At 45.9% G+C, this 21586-nt stretch overlaps 1 protein-coding gene and 1 long non-coding RNA gene across 4 annotated transcripts in view; one reads left to right on the top strand and one right to left on the bottom strand.

The window, feature by feature from the left end:
• The window catches only part of LOC116941576 (extracellular sulfatase Sulf-1-like), a 183177-nt gene that overhangs the window by 90993 nt on the left and 70598 nt on the right, over positions 1 to 21586 (bottom strand). Inside the window, exon 3 of one of the 2 annotated variants that reach the window (XM_032952767.2) lies at positions 5358 to 5432. The exons of the other annotated variant lie outside the window; for it this stretch is intronic. The gene's annotated coding sequence lies outside the window, so the exon portion shown is untranslated. The remainder of the gene's footprint in view (positions 1 to 5357; positions 5433 to 21586) is intronic. 2 annotated transcript variants of the gene reach the window in all.
• Positions 1 to 21586, top strand: part of LOC116941578 (uncharacterized) — a 48166-nt gene that overhangs the window by 23914 nt on the left and 2666 nt on the right. The gene's annotated exons all lie outside the window — the stretch shown is intronic.

Consider the following 21586-nt stretch of genomic DNA (forward strand, 5'->3'; position numbering starts at 1 on the left):
TTACTGAAAGAACCAAAAAGTATGGAAATAGGCAGTTTGAGAAAACAACAGGACGGAAATATTTCGACGCTTCAGAAGATTTCCCTTCTTGTCAATTTGCTTTCTTGGATTAAATTATGACTGCTATGCAGTAACAACAATACTCATAATGGTGCCATTTCATTACCTAAGAAAACCTTACTCAGCCTCAAGACTCCTCTTATGGAGGGTCTTGCATCTTGATGATTGACAATGAGCAGTTTGCTCCATGTGAGCGGAAATTGGGACTATGCAAAGAAAACCCAATGCATACGAGGGAGCAACATTCAAAAGCGCTACACAGATGGCTTCAACAATCCAACAGTCCACCGATTGACTGCCGTATTCTGGCCACTTCACAGCCCGGTGAAAAACTTTTGATATATTCACAGTACTGTAATGTGCTTTGCATGAAAGCACTCTACCAGCCATAACAAACTATTTTCATCTTTTTTTTGTATTCATCTGGCGAGATTTACTGGAGAACTAACCCACGTGAATGCCCGCCGATAATTGATGTGGAACACGTTTGTAATGGATTGTGGTTGACGTGTGTTTGGTTTCAGAGCCTCGTTTTGGCATTCAGTTGAAGGGGCCTTAAACTGGCATGGTTCACAAATATTTGAGCCAAAACACACAGCGATTCAGGTTGCCTAATATCTACGCTATTATTAGGCTCTTGACCATGAAAGCTCACGAATAAAAAAATGTACTAAAAACACCAATGTTGCAGTTTAAAAAATTCCTAACAGCTCCTAATAACAACGATCATCATAATAACGTGCATTGCTTACCCAGAAAAGCTGCAGAGCCACCAAGCCCATTTCTTTCAGGAGGGTCCTGCATTGAGATGTGTGGCCAATTCCATTCATGAGCGATTTGGCCCACGTTGACAAGAAAACCAGGCGCATGGAAAGGGGATAACACTCGAAAATCCATGCTGATTCATGCAACACAATTACTCTGCTGCCTTTTCCTGGCCACTTTGCAGCCAGTCGTTATGGGAACTCCGCAAATATTTATTTGTGGAAAAAAAAATGTCAACGTGGTATATCGTGATTTCACTGAACATATCATTACATATACACGCAAACAATGGGTCTACAATATTACGCATTGTGTATCAACAAAGGTAAAGGTGCAGGGCCGCGACTTCTTGCTTGTGCCACTGCTGGCTTGGTTGTTTCTATGCGACGGTAATAAATGAGAGCTCTCTTTGAACATTTCTACGGTTTTCCTTAAAACATTTTCAGGAGACGTTTTAGCTTAAAAAAATAATGATGCTTAATTATTAGACATCCCGAAACAGTTTTTTTTTTTTTGGGGGGGGGGATAATTCCCAGAATTACCCTTCAATGAATCATATTAAATGCACACATTAAATTACCTAAATGAGCGCAGGGGAATTAATTAGGCCAGCCGCCGACGCAATTACGTCTAATCGGTTACCATCATATTCCTGTTCTCTTCCGGGCTCTTGTTGTTGTGGTTTTTTTTTCCAGACGGCCGTGTTTGCCGTGGCGCTCTTGACTTTACGCGGTCGCTGAGAAACGCGAGGAATTTCAGGGCATAGGCTCACAAACAACGGACCGAGTTGGGTGATGTTTAAGCGTCATCACTCACCGTACCATCGCTCATCGTGGAAGAGAAGATATCGGCCAGTGAACAATGGAGGCAGGGGTCGTCCGCTGTTTACAGCCCTGAGGCAGGTATGGAAAATCCACTATCCTACGGCGGGGACGAGTATTTCCATAGGACAACCACTGTTGACTTCCTCACGAAGTGGTAATCATTCTGTCGACCCCCGAATGATGATGGGCTAAGTGAACATCTGGCCAGGATTTGAACTCACAACGTTCCGATTGCTAGCACATTGCTCTACCGCTGCGCGACATCGCCGGTTAGATACGAGAGTAGAATTAATTGATTAAAATTAATAATTGTACTCGCCGTACAATTATTGACTCACCTGTGCAAAAAACAGCCGAGTTTAAACTCGCCCTATCCGTTACCATGGTAGCGAGACTTGCAGTTCCCTTTGTGGATACATATTTTATATGGAAAAAAAACTCATCTCGCATAAGGAATTTGTATATAATATTGCTACATGTGTTGACCAGGTTGGATAGCTTAAATGGAGCGCTCTTGTCAGTAAAATTTGGTAATCCAGTAGCATTTGCTTGCATGTATATACGTATGTCGAACTTCTTTCGCAAAGTTCAGTAGCCAACCGTGCTAATCGGAGGTGTGGGGGAAGGACAATAAACGAATCTCAAAAGCACTTAGAAAGAAATGAGTTTTCAATCTAGATTATTTAACAGTAACTTCCTAATATCAGAAGGAAGAACTTTCAAGACGGCCGTAGAAGTGCATCTGAAGGTGCGCGATGTGGTGACCATCCTTGTTTCATTGCTGCCAAAAGCCGCTGCGAGGATGACTGGAGTTCGCGTGGAAATATATTATTTGCTAAATAAAACTGGCTACTGATGAGACCCAAAAGGTTAAAACTGGTCTAGGATTTGCTTTCTTAAACAAAGACTTCTGAATAATATTGATGTGGAGAGTGAACAGACCGATAGACGAAACACATTTGTATTCCTATGAAAAGAGATACAGAGCAGAATTCAAATTTTAGATATATTTATAGTTTTTACACCAAAATATATTCTATAGGATCATACCAGTATAGGTTCAACGTGATCCACAAGTGTGAAACAAAAAATAATGTAGTCACGAATCGATCCCATTACTCTCAACTACAGCTGAATTAATATCATTGCCGTGGGGTGAATCGTGAACAAAAGAAATGTATTAGTCATGGAGCACACAGCACACAAGTTTTCCATCTCTTGAAGGTTTAACACTCACGATGCGCTATTTTTAATATCCGAATGTGCAAAGAGTTAGTGTGCGGCGGCGGCGGCACACGGCACTAACGCCGCGCAGCTATAAACATGAGCGTTAGGTTTGCTTGCCGAGCACGGCACATCGCTGTGCGAGCTCAACGGATTTTGGCCGACGTTTCAAAGCAGGAATAGCAGGGGTAGTGAAACGGGAGGAGCAGCTGCCAGCGGTTCGCGCTCGTTACTTGGGGTCTCATACCATTAGTTCGCAAATCTCTGGGGTTGCACCCTCGATTGGCCTTACGATTGAGATATTGGTACACCTGAAATGGTACCCCAAGGTTATAGTTGGTGGGTGAGTGGGTGGGTGAGTGGGTGAGTGGGTGGGTGGGTGAGTGGGTGAGTGGGTGGGTGGGTGAGTGGGTGAGTGAGTGGGTGGGTGAGTGGGTGGGTGGGTGAGTGGGTGGGTGAGTGGGTGGGTGAGTGGGTGAGTGGGTGGGTGAGTGGGTGAGTGGGTGGGTGGGTGAGTGGGTGAGTGGGTGAGTGGGTGGGTGGGCGGGTGGGTGAGTGGGTGAGTGGGTGAGTGGGTGGGTGGGCGGGTGAGCGGGTGAGTGGGTGGGTGAGCGGGTGAGTGGGTGGGTGGGTGAGTGGGTGGGTGGGTGAGTGGGTGGGTGAGTGGGTGGGTGGGTGGGTGAGTGGGTGGGTGAGTGGGTGGGTGGGTGGGTGAGTGGGTGGGTGCACGGACTGTCCTTAGAGAGCTGTGGCATTCTATTTATTTCGCTACACGTTCTACACAAGGCCACATGTACACCTGGCAACGTGGCTCCATTCTGCCTGGTAGGTGAGTTCCCCGTGGTCTACATTTGTACCAGTACATACACGGCAAACTCGACACACAAACGAATTACTTCATAACTACATATATTCATATACATCTTAGGCACAGCCGAAACAAAGGCGAATGGCATCTTAGAAAGTCATCCAAACAATTTAAAGAGAAGTCACAATAATTTACACCTCTCTATTAATCTACTACTGGATGAAGGCTTTCACACACTTATGTCGGGGGGTGGTGACTATACTTCACCATACTGGTCAGTGTGGGTTGGTGAAAGTGAGAACCAGGATCGGTTCAGGTATCACTAGCCACTGATGTTAGCCGTGGTTTGGAATCAAACTCAGGTGGCTGGGCTAATAGCAAAGTGCACTGACCAGGTCCTGGACCTCCACCTGGTCGATTCAGCCTTAAACAGGTACCTGTGCTTTGTGTAAACATCAGCATTAGGGGAGACAAAGGCGGCTGGATGCGGTGCTGGCCACCCACTTCACTGTTTGCCATGCTGGCCTCCATAGGTGCTCGCTCATAGTACTTGCCCCAAGTCTTTTAAGGCTACTTGGGGAACCTTTTTCTTTGGAGTGGTGGCACAATGACTCGCAAAAACCTTATTAGGTTGTCGCCAACGGTGCTTGCCGTCGCGGTATATAATGATGTACGTGGGATACAATATACGTCGTATTGGTGTGTGTGGAATGCAGGTAATTACTTGAAAATGGGTTATTAAAAATGCACAGATGTGCACATTATTCTTTTGAACTTATCAATTTTGGTAATAAATTTCAATGCACTTATTCTATTACATGATTAGGGAATACGGATCAGTTTCAAAATAATCAGTGCTCGTTAAAACACAACTTTGAAATAATCAGTGCTCGTTAAAACACAACTTTCAATGTGGACGCATTATTTACTAATTTGGTCGAGGGGTGGCTGATAAAGACCGATTCGTTTAAAAATTTGTGTTTTTAATTTATCCAACTGCCAGAACTTAAACCCCCATAATGAGTTCCATGCAAAACCAAAAGGGGAGAGAGAATAAGCCTGTTGTCTACTGTCTGCGCAATTACAACATCATCACCAATGAATGTGCCTTGCATCATTTACAACGGAGGCCAATTAATCACAGGGCCACGATTCCAACGAAAAAGGCCCCGTGGCGCTTTACAAGCCACTCGTGGTTGACTTCGTGAGATAGCACACGTGGAGACCCGGACGTTTGGCCGCTGCGGTGGCTCGGAGATGTTATCAACCTCGCCTGGTATGCAGGAGGTCGAGGTTCGATGCCGACCCCGACACCTGTATATTTCTCGTTAGCACGTTCCCCTCTTGGTCACGTGGATTTTTCTCCGGGTCCTCCGGTTTGTCCCTCCATAACCATAATCAGCGCACGTTTAGAGTATTTGGCTGCTGTAAATTCCCGCATAATAAACTACTTCGTTGAGCTATCATTTGTGGCCAGGTCGCTTCTGAAAGAGATATACAGCTCAGTGGGCTTTACCTGGTAAAATAAACATGTTTTTTTAGCTTAGTTTTGGAAAAACAAGGGAAAAACGCATTAACAATGCACTGGGGCCATGTCTAATAATGTCAGAACCAAACTATATATTTGCAACCATTAAAAGTCACGCATCACTATCTTAATGCATTCACAAACTTACGCTGCGTGGATTTCAATTTTTCTGCGTTTCGTTTGCGGTGCTGTCCACAACCTTCGACTGTGCGATTGAAGAATACTGGTGAAAAAAAAATAAACAAACGAGTCAGGAGAAGAACAACATCATATCACCAATGTGTACGGTTGGCAATTTCACGAAAAAATAACGCATCGCTGCATTCCGGTGTGCTGGATGCTGGCTACTCTCCAATTGCTCAAGTCAACCTGGAATAGATATGGCATGATCACGAATACAGAAAATTGCGTTCGCTTCATCCAGATCCAGAGCATATCTGGCCAACATCACAATATGACAGTTTAATCCCAGTGCCGTTTTCTTTTTGAAATTCGGTCTGCAGAAAGTTTCAATTTGTGGCTTGGTCGGGCTTAAAATAAAAATTAAACAAAAATTGCCTTTTAGAAATTCCACGATGCCTGCCATTCACACTGCGAGTGCCAATAATTATGAGAGCTCCAGATTTCCAAACAGCTGCTCGATTTTCCATTATTGATCTCATTTCTCTCTCAATTCTTTTTTTAGAATTCAATTTCCCTCTCATCACCTCACCTACCCTCATCGCACGCCCTCTCCATATCCCATCCCCTTCCCTCTTGCCGCCTCAATTTGTTTTTTATCCCACTACAGATGCCCCTTCGCTCTCAATAAGTCCTCGCGGAATTATTGGCTTTTCATTTCCCCATGTCTGCATTCATATTGCTCTCCTGAATCCTCTGTCACCACTCCACCCTTCCCACACGCCACCTCTCTTGAGCAGGGCCACATGGATTTAATTTGTGGTCAACAAACATGCCCGGCAGGCAGGGCAAGCAATGGCGAAATAGCAGCTCCAGCAACTGAATTTAATCATCTCCCCCCAAAGTTAAACCAGCTTTGGTTCTGAGTGCGCACCACATCCACGCTAAGAATTCCACGTTAATTACTCACCCTCTTGTTTTAATAAGGGTCACCATTATACAATTTCCTACCAGCCAATCAGGATGGATGGTGGTCAGACAGCAGAGACAATCCAGAAAAAAACATCTTCAGTCCAATCTTAAGAAATTAAATCATACTTTAAAAGATGCATTAAATAGACACTGTCTTGGAGCTACACTCACGAAGACTGATACTTAAATTGTCAACTCAGCCAATCATCCCTCTAAGGATTAATAAAAAAAATAAGTGCCATTTTGGTGGAAGTCAGCAAACAAATGGGTAGGTTGGGTGCGGTGGGATAAAGTGTGGGTAACTCCCACCTCTTACAAGATGTCTGGCTTGTGTGGAAGAGTAGGCCAAAGTACCCTCTAGGGGGGCTCTATAGTGGCGGCCCTTCTGCCAAAAGTGGCATAAACAAACGATGTACATATTTTTTTTATTAACTAGAAATAAGTTTTATTTTACTACGTAAAGCCTGCTGAGCTAAGCTCTTTTTCAGAAACGACCTGGCCACAAATGATAACTCAACGAATTGGCTCATCGTGTGGAAAATTATAGCAGCCAAATACTCTAAGCGCACTTTTCTAAACGTGGAGGGGAAAACTGGAGGACCCAGAGAAGAATCCACGTGACCATGGGGAGAGAGACACGCAAACTCCAAACATACAGACGTCAGGGTCGAACCCACGACCTCCTGTATACCAGGGGAGGCAATTAACATCCTGCAAGCAATTGCAGGGCTCCATCTTTACCTTTAACAACATTAGCCATCTTCTAGACTTACCCCACCACCATCTCGTCTCCACTACTCACTCCATTTAAACAGGGAGACGCTTTTATCCAGTTTTCCCAGCTTCGCTATTACCTGGTGTGAATGGCTTTGTAGTGACACTCGGTAACAAAGTTTCCAAATGTCAATTGCATTTGCTGGTGCCAATTTGGGCGATGGCCATGAGTGACTGCGTTTTTATTGTAGAGCTGTTTGTTTGGGTCTTGGGCATGGTGCGTGACAGAACGCAAACGGAAATAAAAGCCTCGTCGCCTGCTCATTCACCATTTCTCAGCGCCAAATACAACAGAGCGAAAACGCATAATTTCTGAAAGAAATCACCCAATAAGCCAGCTCATTGCCACAGCAAGGCGCCCATTCACACAGACTCTCAAGCAACCTCATTAATAACTCTTTACGGTGAAATTGACTTTTATAGCGGTCACGAGAAATACCCTTAACGGCTCAATGAAAACGCCACCACAAAGACGCTTGCTTTACTGTAAATGTGCTGTGAGCGTAAAGGAAAAAGTTTCGGTGAGTCCCAATAACTTTGTAAATCTAATGAGGCTGTTGTGTGCGGCCCTTAAATTATACAAAACGAAGTCCACGTAAACAAAGAGGCGTTACCCGGGTGTAAAAATGAGCAGGACCGTGCCCATGAGTTAAGTTTACCCACGCAATGATTGCCAACAACAAGATGAATGTATGCAATTTGAACAAAACAAAAATGTGGGAAAGTCAATGTTATTACACTGCCTGTTAAAGTCTTCTTTGGTTCTTTCGGTAAAGTCACGTAGAATGAGAATAAAATAATAAATTGATAAAATAAAATAACACAATAATATTCTCACGACGTTTCGGCCACAACACAAGCGGCCTTCATCAGGTGAAGGGGGCGAGACTGTCTGGTAGGACAGCGCTGGAGTGAAAGAGCCACGTTCAGATCACGGCCTTTAAGCTGTGTGAGAGGAACAAAGCGCCTTGACAAAGGAATTAGCATATAATTTAGCATTGAAATGGCTGAATGATTAGTTAAAGCACAAGATGCGATGATAAAGCACAAGATGCGATGAAAATCCTGAATATATCGCTATTCTGAATTAGTTAAGCGACAAGCGTAATCATATATATACAATTACATATACACCGAATTCTGCGGATTATAACACTATCACTGTTACATTGCTTTTATGGCTTCATTTTGGTGATGTCGAAAACTTTTTTGGTTTGGCCATGTCTGTTTGTTGTAGTACGGAGTTAGACTGATGGCCTTAATCTATGTTGTCTTGTGGTTGTTGTTTTATTTTTGCACACAGCGTTGGTGTATGGTGCTTTTTCCAGGAATATTTTGCTGTTTTTTCCTGGATTTTCTGTTTGCACAGTCACATAGTCACTTTAAGATGTTTTCTTGTTCGTGTTTTTTGTTTGTTGCGGTTGCACCCGATTCAAGAGCCGAATGGCTCACAGGGCTATACCAAATAAATGAAAACTGAAAAAACTATTTTTTTCCCTTCAATATAAAAGAAACGTTATAGGTGCATGTTGTAATCTGTTAGCCGGGTGTGTCAATGCGTGTGTTGGGGGAGCGGTAGTGTAGCGGTTAGCGCTACGCTACGCTGCGCTACAACCCGGCGACCCGAGTTCGATTCTCGCTCACGGCCAACACTAGGTGTCAAGTATTAAACCGGTCATGGGCCTCCCCTAGGTCGACTCAGCCTAAAATGAGTACCTGTTGCAGTGTGTAAACATCGCCACTGGGGGGGTAAAGCGGCAGGGAGTGGTGTTGGAAACCCACCCCTCGTGTTTCATGCCAGCCTTCATAGGTGCTCACTAACCGCACTTGCCCCAACAGCCTAAGTCTGTACGGGGGATCTTTGTCTTTGTTGCATGGGAAATACTTTATTGACACCAGGGTGAAATTTGGGGTGCGTCTTACTTTCTGGAGTGTCATGTTGAACTTCTTTTGCACCATACGTAGCCAACCGTGCTATTTCGAGGAGTATAAATTAAATCGACATATAAAAAACCACCACCACGCATGCAAATAACCGTTTAAATATTACCTGATCCTAGAGTCTGCCATTAAAGGTAATGTCTTTAACAGGCACAAAAGGAAACCAAAAAGCACGTGTATATCAAATAAACGATCCACCTTCACATAACCCTATGTACATATAGCAACAGATGTAAATAATAATAATAATGATTGTTTTCAGCCCTTTGCCAATCTACTGTTTAGTTGAAGGCAACCCAACTCTGGATCAGTGACGGAGTTTGTTTGACCATACCTCAGTGCGGGTTTGTAAACGAAGGGTTCCAATGGACCAGCTGAAATATCACTCGAAAATTGTGTTAGCCATGGAGCAGGACTCAAGTGCGCAGGTTCACAGTGCAGTGTGCTAACCACCGTGCCAGCACTCTACACCAAAGCCCTAACCTTTAAATGGGAGACTTCCCTGGCTACGTTTTGGGGCGAGCCTCAGACGTGGACACAAGACTCATTGGGAAAGAACTTTTTCACACTGGGGTGAGACCACAGAGGACACATCAGGGTCAGTGTTAAGAGGGCATAAAGTGACCTGGTAAAACAATTAAATGCACTTTGCCGTTTTAGAACGTTTTAGTCATCGTTATGTCTGTATTTGTTTATCGAGAGTGTCGTTTGTATTGTTTGGACTTTTAGAGTATGTTGTAATCATGATGATTCCTGAGAATCGTAACCAGCTGGCGGTTTGTTTTACGTCAAATAATATGGCTAACGATAACAGAAAGACACAGCCAACACACAGGTCGCCGTATTTATGATCAAACACAGGAAGCTGGACATTTACTGAAACTCATATCGGTTGACTCAAACTTTCATCCCTCCCTTATTGATAAAAAATAAGCACCACTTGCTTTGAAGTTAACAGTCGCTATCCTATGGATATGCTGGCTCATGCCATGGGAATATGGACTTTCTACAACTAGCTCAGGACTAAATATTAAAAGAAGTGCTAACCCACTGCTTAATTGAGCAGGCAGAGGCTTTGGACTTTGCTCATCTAGTTCAATATATTTGACTCTTTAAGTATCCGACGCTTTAATTTTACAGAGCGGAGAACCTCGAGTTTGACGGCTTCTTTCCAACCAGAGGGAGAGAATGTGGCAATTCTTTATTTATATGTTGCTCACTCAAGGTTTGAAAAAAAACAATTACTGCACTTCGTTCAACGTGGTAGTGTGCGTTCTGTTATGCACACTGCATACATACAAACACACACTCCCACAATTCGCAGGGCGTGCGGTCATTCTTGCAGCGGCGCTTTTGTTCGTCTAACTGCCTTGTAACTTCACATGCCAGGTGTGCTTAATATCGGCGCTCAATGTGTGGCTACCGGCTTATTGTTGGGCGGTTTTACCTTCATGATTCAAATAAATAACACTTAAAGCAGACAGGCAGGCAGGCACGCACGCACGCAAGTGCACCACAAAGTTCGTGATGCCTGTCGCAATTTTGCCCGATCGAGTTGGCAGCGCAAATTTGCGGGTTCAGGAACTCGCGGAGTCGCTGCCCTGCCTGGCTGAGGGAGGAGTGGTGCGGTGGCAAGATGTTAACGCCCTCACCGAGTATGCAGGAGGTCGCTGGTTCGATTCCGAGCCTGACGCCTGCTGTATAATTGGAGTTTGCACGTCTCTCCCACCGTGGTCGTGTGGATTTTTTCTCCGGATCCTCCAGTTGTTCCCTCCTCATTTATAAACATGCGCCGAGAGTATTTGGCTGCCATACATTTTGCACGTGATAATCCACTTTCTTGAGCTGTCATTTGTGGCCAGGTCGCTTCTGAAAAAGAGCTATAGAGCTCAGTGGGCCTTACCTGGTAAAATAAAAATTTACCCTAGTTCGAAACGTGGAATGTACAGTCCAACATCTCGTATCCGATCTTCAGATGTCATCCATGCTGACCGCTTAACCGCCCACACCCAGTGCCTGACACTTTGCGTGGATTTTTGACAAACACGAGCTTCCCGCGTGCAGTAATGGGTCTCTAATTTCCCGCGCGTACATTCACCTACTTCTAAAGCACAGTGGCGCATCTTCTCGTGTACAGCGGCTTGCGCTTTACTCTTGCCCGGTGGGTGTTACCGTTTTGTTGCGCGCACTTGTGGTGGCGCTGTCATTTTGTACGAATGTTCACATCCCCTGTCTATACCCGGGCCGCCGGAGTGAGCTGGATATGCGAAGATGTGCTGCCGTCACAACGCGGTGTAATTTCTCCCGATTGGTAACGATAGACGGGCGGCAGATGTATCCCTCTTAAAGCAACAGCAGTGCTACGTTTATACAGCTCCATTCGCGTCCAAGGCGGTAGCACCAATGCAATGGTACGCTCACTTGGCTACGAATCCAGAGCAAAGCGAGTTCGATTCCCAGCCAGGGTTAACATCAGCGGTGAGTCGCACGTGTACTGGTCTTACCCCCCCCCCGCCCCCTTTCATTCCTTCAACAACATTGAGCAGCGTGGTGAAGTATGGTAAAACAACCTCCGTGACTGACAGCCTGGGGGAGGCCTTCATCCAGCAGCGTTATTGACCAAAGGGGCAGTAATATTGCTTATTGACTTCGTAACTTATTCACGATTGTGAGGGCTTCAAAATGAGACAATAGCCACGGCGGGCTCTCTCGATCTAAACGTTAACCCTTTGAGTGGCTCCCCTACCCCGTCGACAAACAAGGAAAGGGTCCAACAGGGTTCACAACTCGTCAGTAGAAAAACATGAATCAAGACAGACCCTCTCCCGGGGAATCTGAGGTCACGTTCCCCTAGGAAATGGTAAATTATGGCATATTAGCCTCCTCCTTTCAAGCGGTTTAAAATACATGCTTTTGGGTTCAAAAGCCGGTGGGTTGGTAACTCAGAATCAGAATATTTATTTATTTACACTGGAGAAATCCGATGAGCTACAAAGCTCTTTTTCAAAGATATCTTAGTAGGGGGCGGGTCAGAACTTTACAAAGACAAACAATACATCAACACGACATGAGTGCAAAGTATACCAAAGATAAACAAATCACTTAAAAATATACACGTAAAACAAAAAAATCTTACCAGGTAAAGCCCGTCGAGTAATTAGCTTATTTTTCAGAAGCGACCTCACCACAAATTAAGCCGAGCTGTATATATGTTGAACATCTTTCGCACTGTACGTAGCCAACCGTGCTAATCGGAGGTGCCGAGCTGCTCGAGAGAGACGGGTGTGCATTTGAGGTCCTGTCCTCTCTACAGTCACCATCGGAGCGCCTGGTGAACGCTTTGGAGTGTGCGAGTTCGGTTGCTGTTTCTGGGGCAGGCTCAGCCGATTTATTTATTTTTGAGTTAGGCCCAAATTCGTAAATTTTTCTACCGAGGCTCCCACAAGGTCATGCGGGAAGGACATGAGGCACAGTTTGGCGGTAGCTATCATAGAGTGCGGTTCGTGTCGCTACAGTTCTCTGCGGCGAGTACAATGTCTTGAAAAACAACGACGCTATGACTCTAAATAAAATTAACGCTAACCGCTTGCGCGTTCCGAGATTCAGCGGTGAACGGTACCCCAAACCCTGCGACTTGCAGACATTGTGAAAACTGTCGCGTTGTGAAAGTTTTTGATTCACCAACTACGATCGGTGAAGCTCACTGCCAGTGCGCTGAAGAAATATGCTCGCAGTCCAATTTTGCATCTGAGACGTGACGTTTCGTTTGGAATGCGCCTTGCATTTAGGGCGTTTGGCCCATTCCATGAATGAGTGGTTAGTGTCACGTGCGGGGAAAATCAGAGTGCCTAGAGAAAAGCCACGCATACAAGGGGATGCAAACTGAATGGTAATTTTTGCACTGCCATCTCTTCGCCATCCCACAGGGCATTTGGGATTCCTAAAGTAAGCACCGATGACAATGATGAAAATAAGTCCAACCACTGTGGGAAGTAAAAAGTGGTGACATTTTTTCAGTAGAGATCAGTTTCTTCTATGAGAATGTGAAATGTTCATCACCGGCCCAGGGGCCACCGGAGCCAACAGATAAAATCTGCCATATCGCTCACGTGAGCACCGGCTTTAACCTCAAAAATCTGGAAAAATCGCTGCGTGGAAATCACGCAAGCTTCTCAAATACAGCCTCGCCATTTGGGTGTTTATGCTCGACAATCTGCGCATAACGCAACAGACTAGCGGGACCCTAATAAAAAAACACAATAGATCAGCGATTCTTGGCCGTCAGAACGCTTTGAGACAGACCATTATACAATTTACAGTTTTACATTTCTCTCCGTACGTACACCGACTAGTTATAAATGCTCCCCTTCATTATTTTCCGTTGCCGTCCAACATTTTCTCTCTCTCTCTCGGCACCTGTAAGATCGGCGCTCACGTTTCCACGCTCGATTGCGCCAGGCACCAGGTGCTCGATCAGCTCCAGTTAAAGCCTGGCCGTGTCTGAAATGAGGTGAGCGAACGAAAATGGCCCCATCTCATGCTGGGCATGAGATTCCCAGTTCGATTTACTTGGGCTTGACTGCAAAAAGCAATTGGAAGTCCAGGGAAACTCTAGACTGTTTGATAGTAATGCTTTGCAGGAGGAATGTACACAGACCAGCTTTCAGAATATGATGTGCCAATGGAAACATGTTAGTGAGCAACTCTGAACCTTACGCGCCTGCAAATGCTAAATATACCGAGCAATATCTACTCCCATTAACTCACCAGAATTCACTGGATGAATTTGGGTATTATGCATTGGTACATTTCGGTGTGTGTGTGTTAGCAACATTAACATTCATGTCAGAGGAAACCACTTAGGTGCCTCTAATATTACCATAAAGTGATCCCCAGTAAAGCATCACTATATTTTCCCCTTCTGAAAACAAATTTTAGGTGTCCGTGATTAAAAATAATAATCGTAATACACTTGAGTGTCTAACAAAGCGGTGGGGCGGTTGTGGCTGTGCACGTGACCAGTGCTTCGTAGCACAAGTAGCTACATGTGTAGCAACGGGCCCCGCACTTTCAAGGACCCCGCCCTGAATGCTTTCAAGCTATCAATTCCGGTTCAGTGATTCTGCACTTGCTCTATTACTATAGTACTATACCGCCTTCGACTTTTATGAACGACTGGGTGTTTAAGGTTAGCGATTTGTCGTATTATCTGGCTGTATAGAAAATGAAAATGTATAACTACTTCACTGTTCAAGTAAAACATTAGTATTCTTGGTTCTTTCGGTAAAGTCACGTAGAAGGGAAACAATAAAATAATACAAATAGAAACCAATACGTGACTTTACCGAAAGAACCAAGAATATGAATCCCTGCAGTCATGAAAGCTTTAAATCCAAATTAAAAAAATTAATGTTTACACTTATTTATTTAGGGCCCCTTTATAACATATGCTACAGGCCCTGCACTAACTTTATCCGGCACTGCACGTGACTTGTAGTCCAGCGTCGTGGAGGCAGATAGGGTTGGTGGATCGCGGAAGCTCTGGGCGTCCAGTAGCCACTATGGCTCGCCCAGGAGAAGGCAGTACCAGCAAATGTGGACGAATATCACCTTGTACCATAAATGTGTATTGGGAAGTGTTGTCCCATGTACACGTGGTTTTTCTCCAGGTGCTCTCATTGCCTCCCACAAATATAAACTCATCATTTAATTGGCCGAAATTACCTGAATATATGCGCCTCCATTTTTGTGAATTGTGCAGCCTTGTGATTCCTCGCACGAATGACAATGTGATACAAAATTCAAACTCAAAGCACAGGCGCAGTTGGTTTTGTGCTCCGTTCTCTCTGCTTCAGTACTCTGTTTTGCTGTTGTTTCTTTCAGTGACCCAGGTCAGTATTGCAAATGAGACTCCTATCCTGGTCTCTCTTGAGTTCTCACCCTGGTTACATGAAATAAACTTGAAACTTGAAACAGGGTCAACCAAAGGAGGGCAAGGCACACAGGCTATATTAATGCGGGGCAGGCAACAGCACACTCAAAGCAGTGCTGGATTCATTATGGTTACGCGTATGAACTTAAGCGACGTGCCCTATCCAAGATCTGCAGCCAACGAGCCTTATTTGATGTTTGTGGTCATGTTTATGCACATGTTTATATATTGTGGCTGGGAACAATTATAGAATAATACAGATTTGGAGTAAAAAAAACCCAAACCTTCCAGGACTCTTTTTGCAATGACCTAATTGTTATTTTAGTAAACAAGTGCATGATGTTTCGTGTGCTTGTTAGCAGATGTGACACAGGATAGCTGGAAATAAATAACTAAATTCGCACATTTGACGCAACATCCTTTCGTTAATGCAAATGTAATGCACTCTCATAGCAATGTCATGCCATGAAAGATATTCAACATACATTCGTATACAAAAATAGTCCGGAAACTGAACTGCACCCTAAACTTTCACTCTGAATAACTTGGACTGCGCATTTTTACTTGAATATGCAGTTTGAGTCTAACTTTTTATGCCGCACGCAATGGCACTCAGCAATAAGATGAATCTAACAATCCACCCAATGCCCTCTTCACACAGAGCGGTGAGAGACACAGAATGGCCTTCGTGAGTTAAAAAAAAAACGGTTCTGTTAAATCCAAGCAATGGAACCTCCTTCGGGGGAGATGAAGGGAATGGAATCAGCTCGTGTGCAGATGCTATATAGATCATTAACATCGCAGGGTACCGACGGCAGTCGGTGATGGCTCGCGGAGGCCTCCATCCAACATCGTGTGTTGATCGCGGCTGTTGGTGATGATTAATGTCGAGCATGATGATTTACAAAAAAATGTGGAGACCATCCCTCACGGCTGTTTGTACCGCCGGTGCTTTGCGATGCAAAAGCACCAACAGTACAAGCTTCCCATCTCATTTGCCGGTTTCAGAAGGGCTCGCTGAACGAGCGGCACTCCACCTGCCACGTTGGATATTGAGGAAAATGTAACACAAGTGCCGTCTGCTCAGTGCCCGATGCTAAAAATTGTTCTGTGCGACCCAGCGTGGCCAGACACCTGTTTGCCGTTACAATGCCAAGGAGTCTATTTCTAGTCCTGCCAATCCATCGAGGGTCACTGGCCTCATATCTTCGTGCATCTGCATGCCCGTTCATCCAACCATTCATTCGAAGTTTATTTTTTTATTTTTACAAGCATTAGCCCAGATGGTTAAACAGAACTACCGAAACGTACAAACCAGGGACATCATTGAATGTATGCATGCATACTGAATTTCTTTCGCACCGTAGTAGCCAACCGTGCTAATTGTAGGTGCGGTCCAATTAGTAAGGTACGTGGGTTTCGTACAGGACACTTCGCTGGAGATTACGACCAATTGACGAGACTGGTGATGGAACGGCAGCCAAGGGACAGCACGCGCCCAAGAACACGAAAACTGTGAAGATGGAGTGATGGGTGCCACGGTGGTGAGATGTTAACTACCTCGCCTAATATACAGGAGGTTATGGCTTCGATCTCGACCCTGACACTGTTGTATATAAGGAGATTGCGTTCTCTCTCCCCGTAGTGGTGTGAATTTTTATCCAGGCCCTCCGGTTTTTCCCTCGACATTTAGAAACGTGCGTTTAGACTATTTGACTGCTATAAAGTTCCACATGATGAGCCACTTTTTTGAGCTTTCATTTGTGGCCAGGTCGCTTCTGAAAAAGAGCTATATAACACTCAGCGGGCCTTACCTGGCAAAATAAAAAAATAGTTTAGCTTTTAGATCGGCTCACGAAAAGGAACCAGATGCACTCCAGCATTGCAGATTCATGATAGGTGGCAACAGTGTGGGGAGACATGGCAAGACCATGGCTCATAATGAGAACGACGACGATGACGACGACGACGACGTTTTGAATGACTGTGAAATTCACTTTACTCGTCTCAGGTTGCATACTGAGCTTATGTTCGTGACACCAGCAGTTGTGTGCGAAGACTGCGGTGGATTAATAAGCCAAAATGAAAGGTTGAAATATGACTCTGTGACCTTTCCATGCAGGGTTTTACAATTTCTTATAAATTATAACCAACACCAGGGTGTTTTTTTTTCTTTCCCTAAGCAACGACCGTGACACATGGACTGACTCAGTGATGGCCAGCACCAACACAAGGCCAGAAACCTATAAACATTGCCACATGCGGGCCACATTTGAAACTACCAAGCAGTCGTTCCTTTTGCAAAGAAAGATGTTGTACCTTCGATAAAAAGCCATTGTGTGGAACAAAAAAGTACGAGCGGACCAATGTGGCTGACATGGAAAGAGGAGCACATCGGTGAGAGGACATATTCCAACTGTCAGCAAAAGTGAGTGAGATTGGTCAGGATATCAACAGCCATGATCAATCCACGACTGGATATCAAGGCCTTCCTACGCTGTCATCACCTCGAATGAACCTGCGATTTCTGCAATCCACCCAGCAACTGTACACGAGCCGATTTCATCGCTCCATCTCCATGCAAGGCAAATCCTCTCAGACCAATTCCATTCCTTGGCGGCCACTCCATTATTATTTTTGACCATCAAATATCACCACATCTTACGATGTGTCATCCGGCCCAAGCCCGCTTCCTTTGATAAACATTTTGAATGATAAGAATACAAATTTAGATTGGGCAGGGAAGGCTCACCAGCCAACCTGTCCAAATAGTTTACTGTAAAACACTGAAAGCGAATTTTTAAACAAACTGTGAACAAACAAAAAAATTTCCCCTGGAATTCTGAGCCCCTTTTTTTCCTAATGGCGTGCTTGCAGATAAAATACAAGGTAACGAAGATGGCAAGGTCACATGCTCGGGCAACTCTACTGATAGTAGGCTGCGTGATTGAAGTCTCCTCTCCCCAAAAACAGTGAACCGTAGGGAATGTCAACACCAACACTGGTGCCCCGACGATAACAAATACAACAAAAAATTACTTTTACATTCTGTGGCTCACACTGCCATCATCACCCTTGCCAATGCTCAGTCCGTCTCCAAGACAACTCCACACGAGGCTCTGCCACTTTGCACAGTCGCTTTTAATTCCGTGGCTTTGGTGAGACGCAGTCTGGGCACCAGCAGCGAGTGGATTATGCGTTCAACAGCCGCCCCCCCCCCCCAACCCCAGTTATTTTGTCTCAAGGCACTGCTCACGTCTGAGAAAGGGCTTAGCCCGACGAGCGAGAGAGAGAGCGCATGGTCAAGCAACACGCCGCGTGCCAGCCATGGGATTGAGGAGGGTTCAAAGGGGGTGGGGGGTGGTGGGGGTGCTTTGGGTTGGGCACGACACCGGGGTGGGTGGCAGTGCGAAGCCGGGGGAGGGGGGGGGGGGCTAAGGGCTGCGTAGGTGGCGGGGAGAAACGCAGCACCCGAGTCGCGTGCAGAGCGTCCAACGACGACGACGAGTGACTGACTTAATGACAAGTGACTGCCCCCACGACGACACGTGACTGCCCCAACGACGACACGTGACTGCCCCAACGACGACACGTGACTGCCCCAACGACGACAAGTGACTGTCCCAATGACGACACGTGACTGCCTTAACGACGACAAGTGACTGCCCCAACGACGACACGTGACTGCCCCAACGACGACACGTGACTGCCTTAACGACGACAAGTGACTGCCCCAACGACGACACGTGACTGCCCCAACGACGACAAGTGACTGCCCCAACGACGACACGTGACTGCCCCAATGACGACACGTGACTGCCCCATCGACGACAAGTGACTGCCCCATCGACGACACGTGACTGCCCCAACGACGACAAGTGACTGCCCCAACGACGACACGTGACTGCCCCAATGACGACACGTGACTGCCCCAACGACGACAAGTGACTGCCCCAACGACGACAAGTGACTGCCCCAACGACGACAAGTGACTGCCCCATCGACGACACGTGACTGCCCCATCGACGACACGTGACTGCCCCATCGACGACACGTGACTGCCCCAACAACGACAAGTGACTGTCCCAATGACGACACGTGACTGCCTTAACGACGACAAGTGACTGCCCCAACGACGACAAGTGACTGCCCTATCGACGACAAGTGACTGCCCCAACGACGACACGTGACTGCCCCATCGACGACACGTGACTGCCCCAACAACGACAAGTGGCCTGCCCCAACGACGACACGTGACTGCCCCAACGACGACAAGTGACTGCCCCAACGACGACACGTGACTGCCCCAACGACGACACGTGACTGCCCCAACGACGACAAGTGACTGCCCCAACGACGACACGTGACTGCCCCAACAACGACAAGTGACTGCCCCAACGACGACAAGTGACTGCCCCAACAACGACAAGTGACTGCCCCATCGACGACAAGTGACTGCCTTAACGACGACAAGTGACTGCCCCAACGACGATAAGTGACTGCCCCAGTGACAAGTGACTGCCCCATCAGCTCCGAGGTATTATCGTCATAACGTGGCGCCGTTTTGCCTGCTAGACGTGCGCTACTGTGGGTGTTGGGTGATGTGTAGAGAATTGATTTTGCATGGAATGGCTTCGCCATTTTACGGCACTGTAGAAATCAGTGATTTTTACCGTATTCTCCCGAGTGAAAGCTACACTTGCAAAGATACTCTTGCTAAGATACTATTTCCCATCCCCACAGCGCTGTATTTTAAAACAATGGATTCTGACCCCCACTGCCCCCCCCCCCCTCAGCCCACCCAATATATGTACGTAAAATTTTAATCATAATAAACAAATGTTTTAAACAAATTTTAAGATTTCCATTTTTACGGTGGTATCTGGAACAGAAATGGAATCCATCTGTACCTTAAAACGGAGAATGTCAGGAACCTCCATATGAAAAGCCAAATGTTGAGAGGCTGCGGTAGATCTGTGTTGTAGGTGTGTGTGTAGGTGTGTGCGCGTGTGTCACTGAGACCAGGGGAGCGGCAGTGCAGGGGTTAGCACGCTGCGGCTCCAAAACAAGTCACCCGAGTTCGATAAACCATTCCTGGGCCTCCCCTAGGTCGACTTAGCCTCAAATCAGTACCTGGTGCAGTGTGTGAACATCAGCACTAGGGAGACAAAGGTTGCGGAGCGTATCTCCTTGCCACCCACCCCGAGTGTTCCTTGCCGGCCTTTTTAGGCGATCGCTATGTATGCGCTATGTTGAACTTCTTTCGCACCGTACACAGTCAACCGTGCTAATCGGAGGTGCGTAAAGTTCGTCAAAAGAACTTTCTCGAACGGTTTGTTAAGGCTATGCGGGGTGATCTTTGTCTTGTCGTGACCAGATTTGCGTAACATTATTGACACTGGCTACAGGCTTTGGTCCACGTCTTAATTTCTGGAGCGTTTCGTAATCCAGAGAATCCGGGGTCGAGCTTGTAAAATGAATTACAAAGGGGTTCGAAAATTGGGCGGACGAGGCAAACGCGTGAGAAAATACTGCGTGGACGTTCCGAAACGAAGCCACGCAGGCAATATTGAATGAGCAAAGGAAATGAGCATTCCCACTTAGGCGCGTTGTAATCGCAGCTCCGGTAAAAGGGGAAAACGCTGGCTGGCATTTTTCCAATATCCGACTTCGATGCGTTAGTTTTGCTATTTGATCGCGCTACCATCAAGGAGGTAATTTCATTTGACGATAATTTTACACATCGCCCAAAAATGCTCAACGATAACTTTCAGCCTTTACATTGGCAAGGGGGTAACTCACGCAGCAAAAACATTGAGAAGTTTTCACTCGTGTACACAGTGGCCTTTGAACTAAATGCGTGTGATTTTTTTGGGATAAATATGGATTAACTAATACAAATAATGATGTTTTAAACACACACACACACTCAATAGATTCCTCTTTTGTTTGTTTGGTAAAGACTTACATAGAAGATGGGGAAAGAAAAGTCATCAACATCGTCATCATTGCCATCGTCATGGAGGTGGGCCAGAAAATGGAAAGGTTGAGTATTATCTCAATGTATCTCTGGGTTTTCTCGGGGTACTTCGGCTTCCTCCCATATGCCAAAATGGCATCAGCGAAACAATCTCAATATATATTTTTAAGCGAGTCTTGAGACTCAACGAAGCCTTCCTGGGGAAAACATTTCCAGTAATTTTCTTTTGGTCTTTCTGTAACAATGCGAGTGGACGTGTTACTGGAACCAGCTGTAACTTTACGGATTCATGCATTAATTAAAAACCTTACTTTAAAACCAGCTCAAATTTCAAATATACCTACACAGCCTCCGTTGCTCCTCGGCCTATATTTGGGGGCCAATCAACCGTGAAAGAAATCTCCATAAATACACCGCTTGCCAATGTAAACCGTGGCCAGATGTGCGAAACATCATCTGGCAATCGTAATTGTCAGATGTTATTAATCGCTTTGGCGAAAGGACACCCCTTCCCATGCCTGCCGAACCCCGATGGCTCGTTCCAGTGACGACGTCGTCGCTGGCGGCGTGCAATCCCGCCGTGTAAAAGGCGGCCGCGTGAAACCGTCGCGAGCGCGGATTAGCACTCTGCCTCGCGCTCGCCAAGAGAGCCGTGGCG

The sequence above is a fragment of the Petromyzon marinus genome, chromosome 12 (genome assembly GCF_048934315.1).
Source record: "Petromyzon marinus isolate PM22_M1 ecotype Great Lakes invasive population chromosome 12, UKy_Petmar_22M1.pri1.0, whole genome shotgun sequence".
In the NCBI taxonomy this organism is placed as follows: Eukaryota; Metazoa; Chordata; class Hyperoartia; order Petromyzontiformes; family Petromyzontidae; genus Petromyzon; species Petromyzon marinus.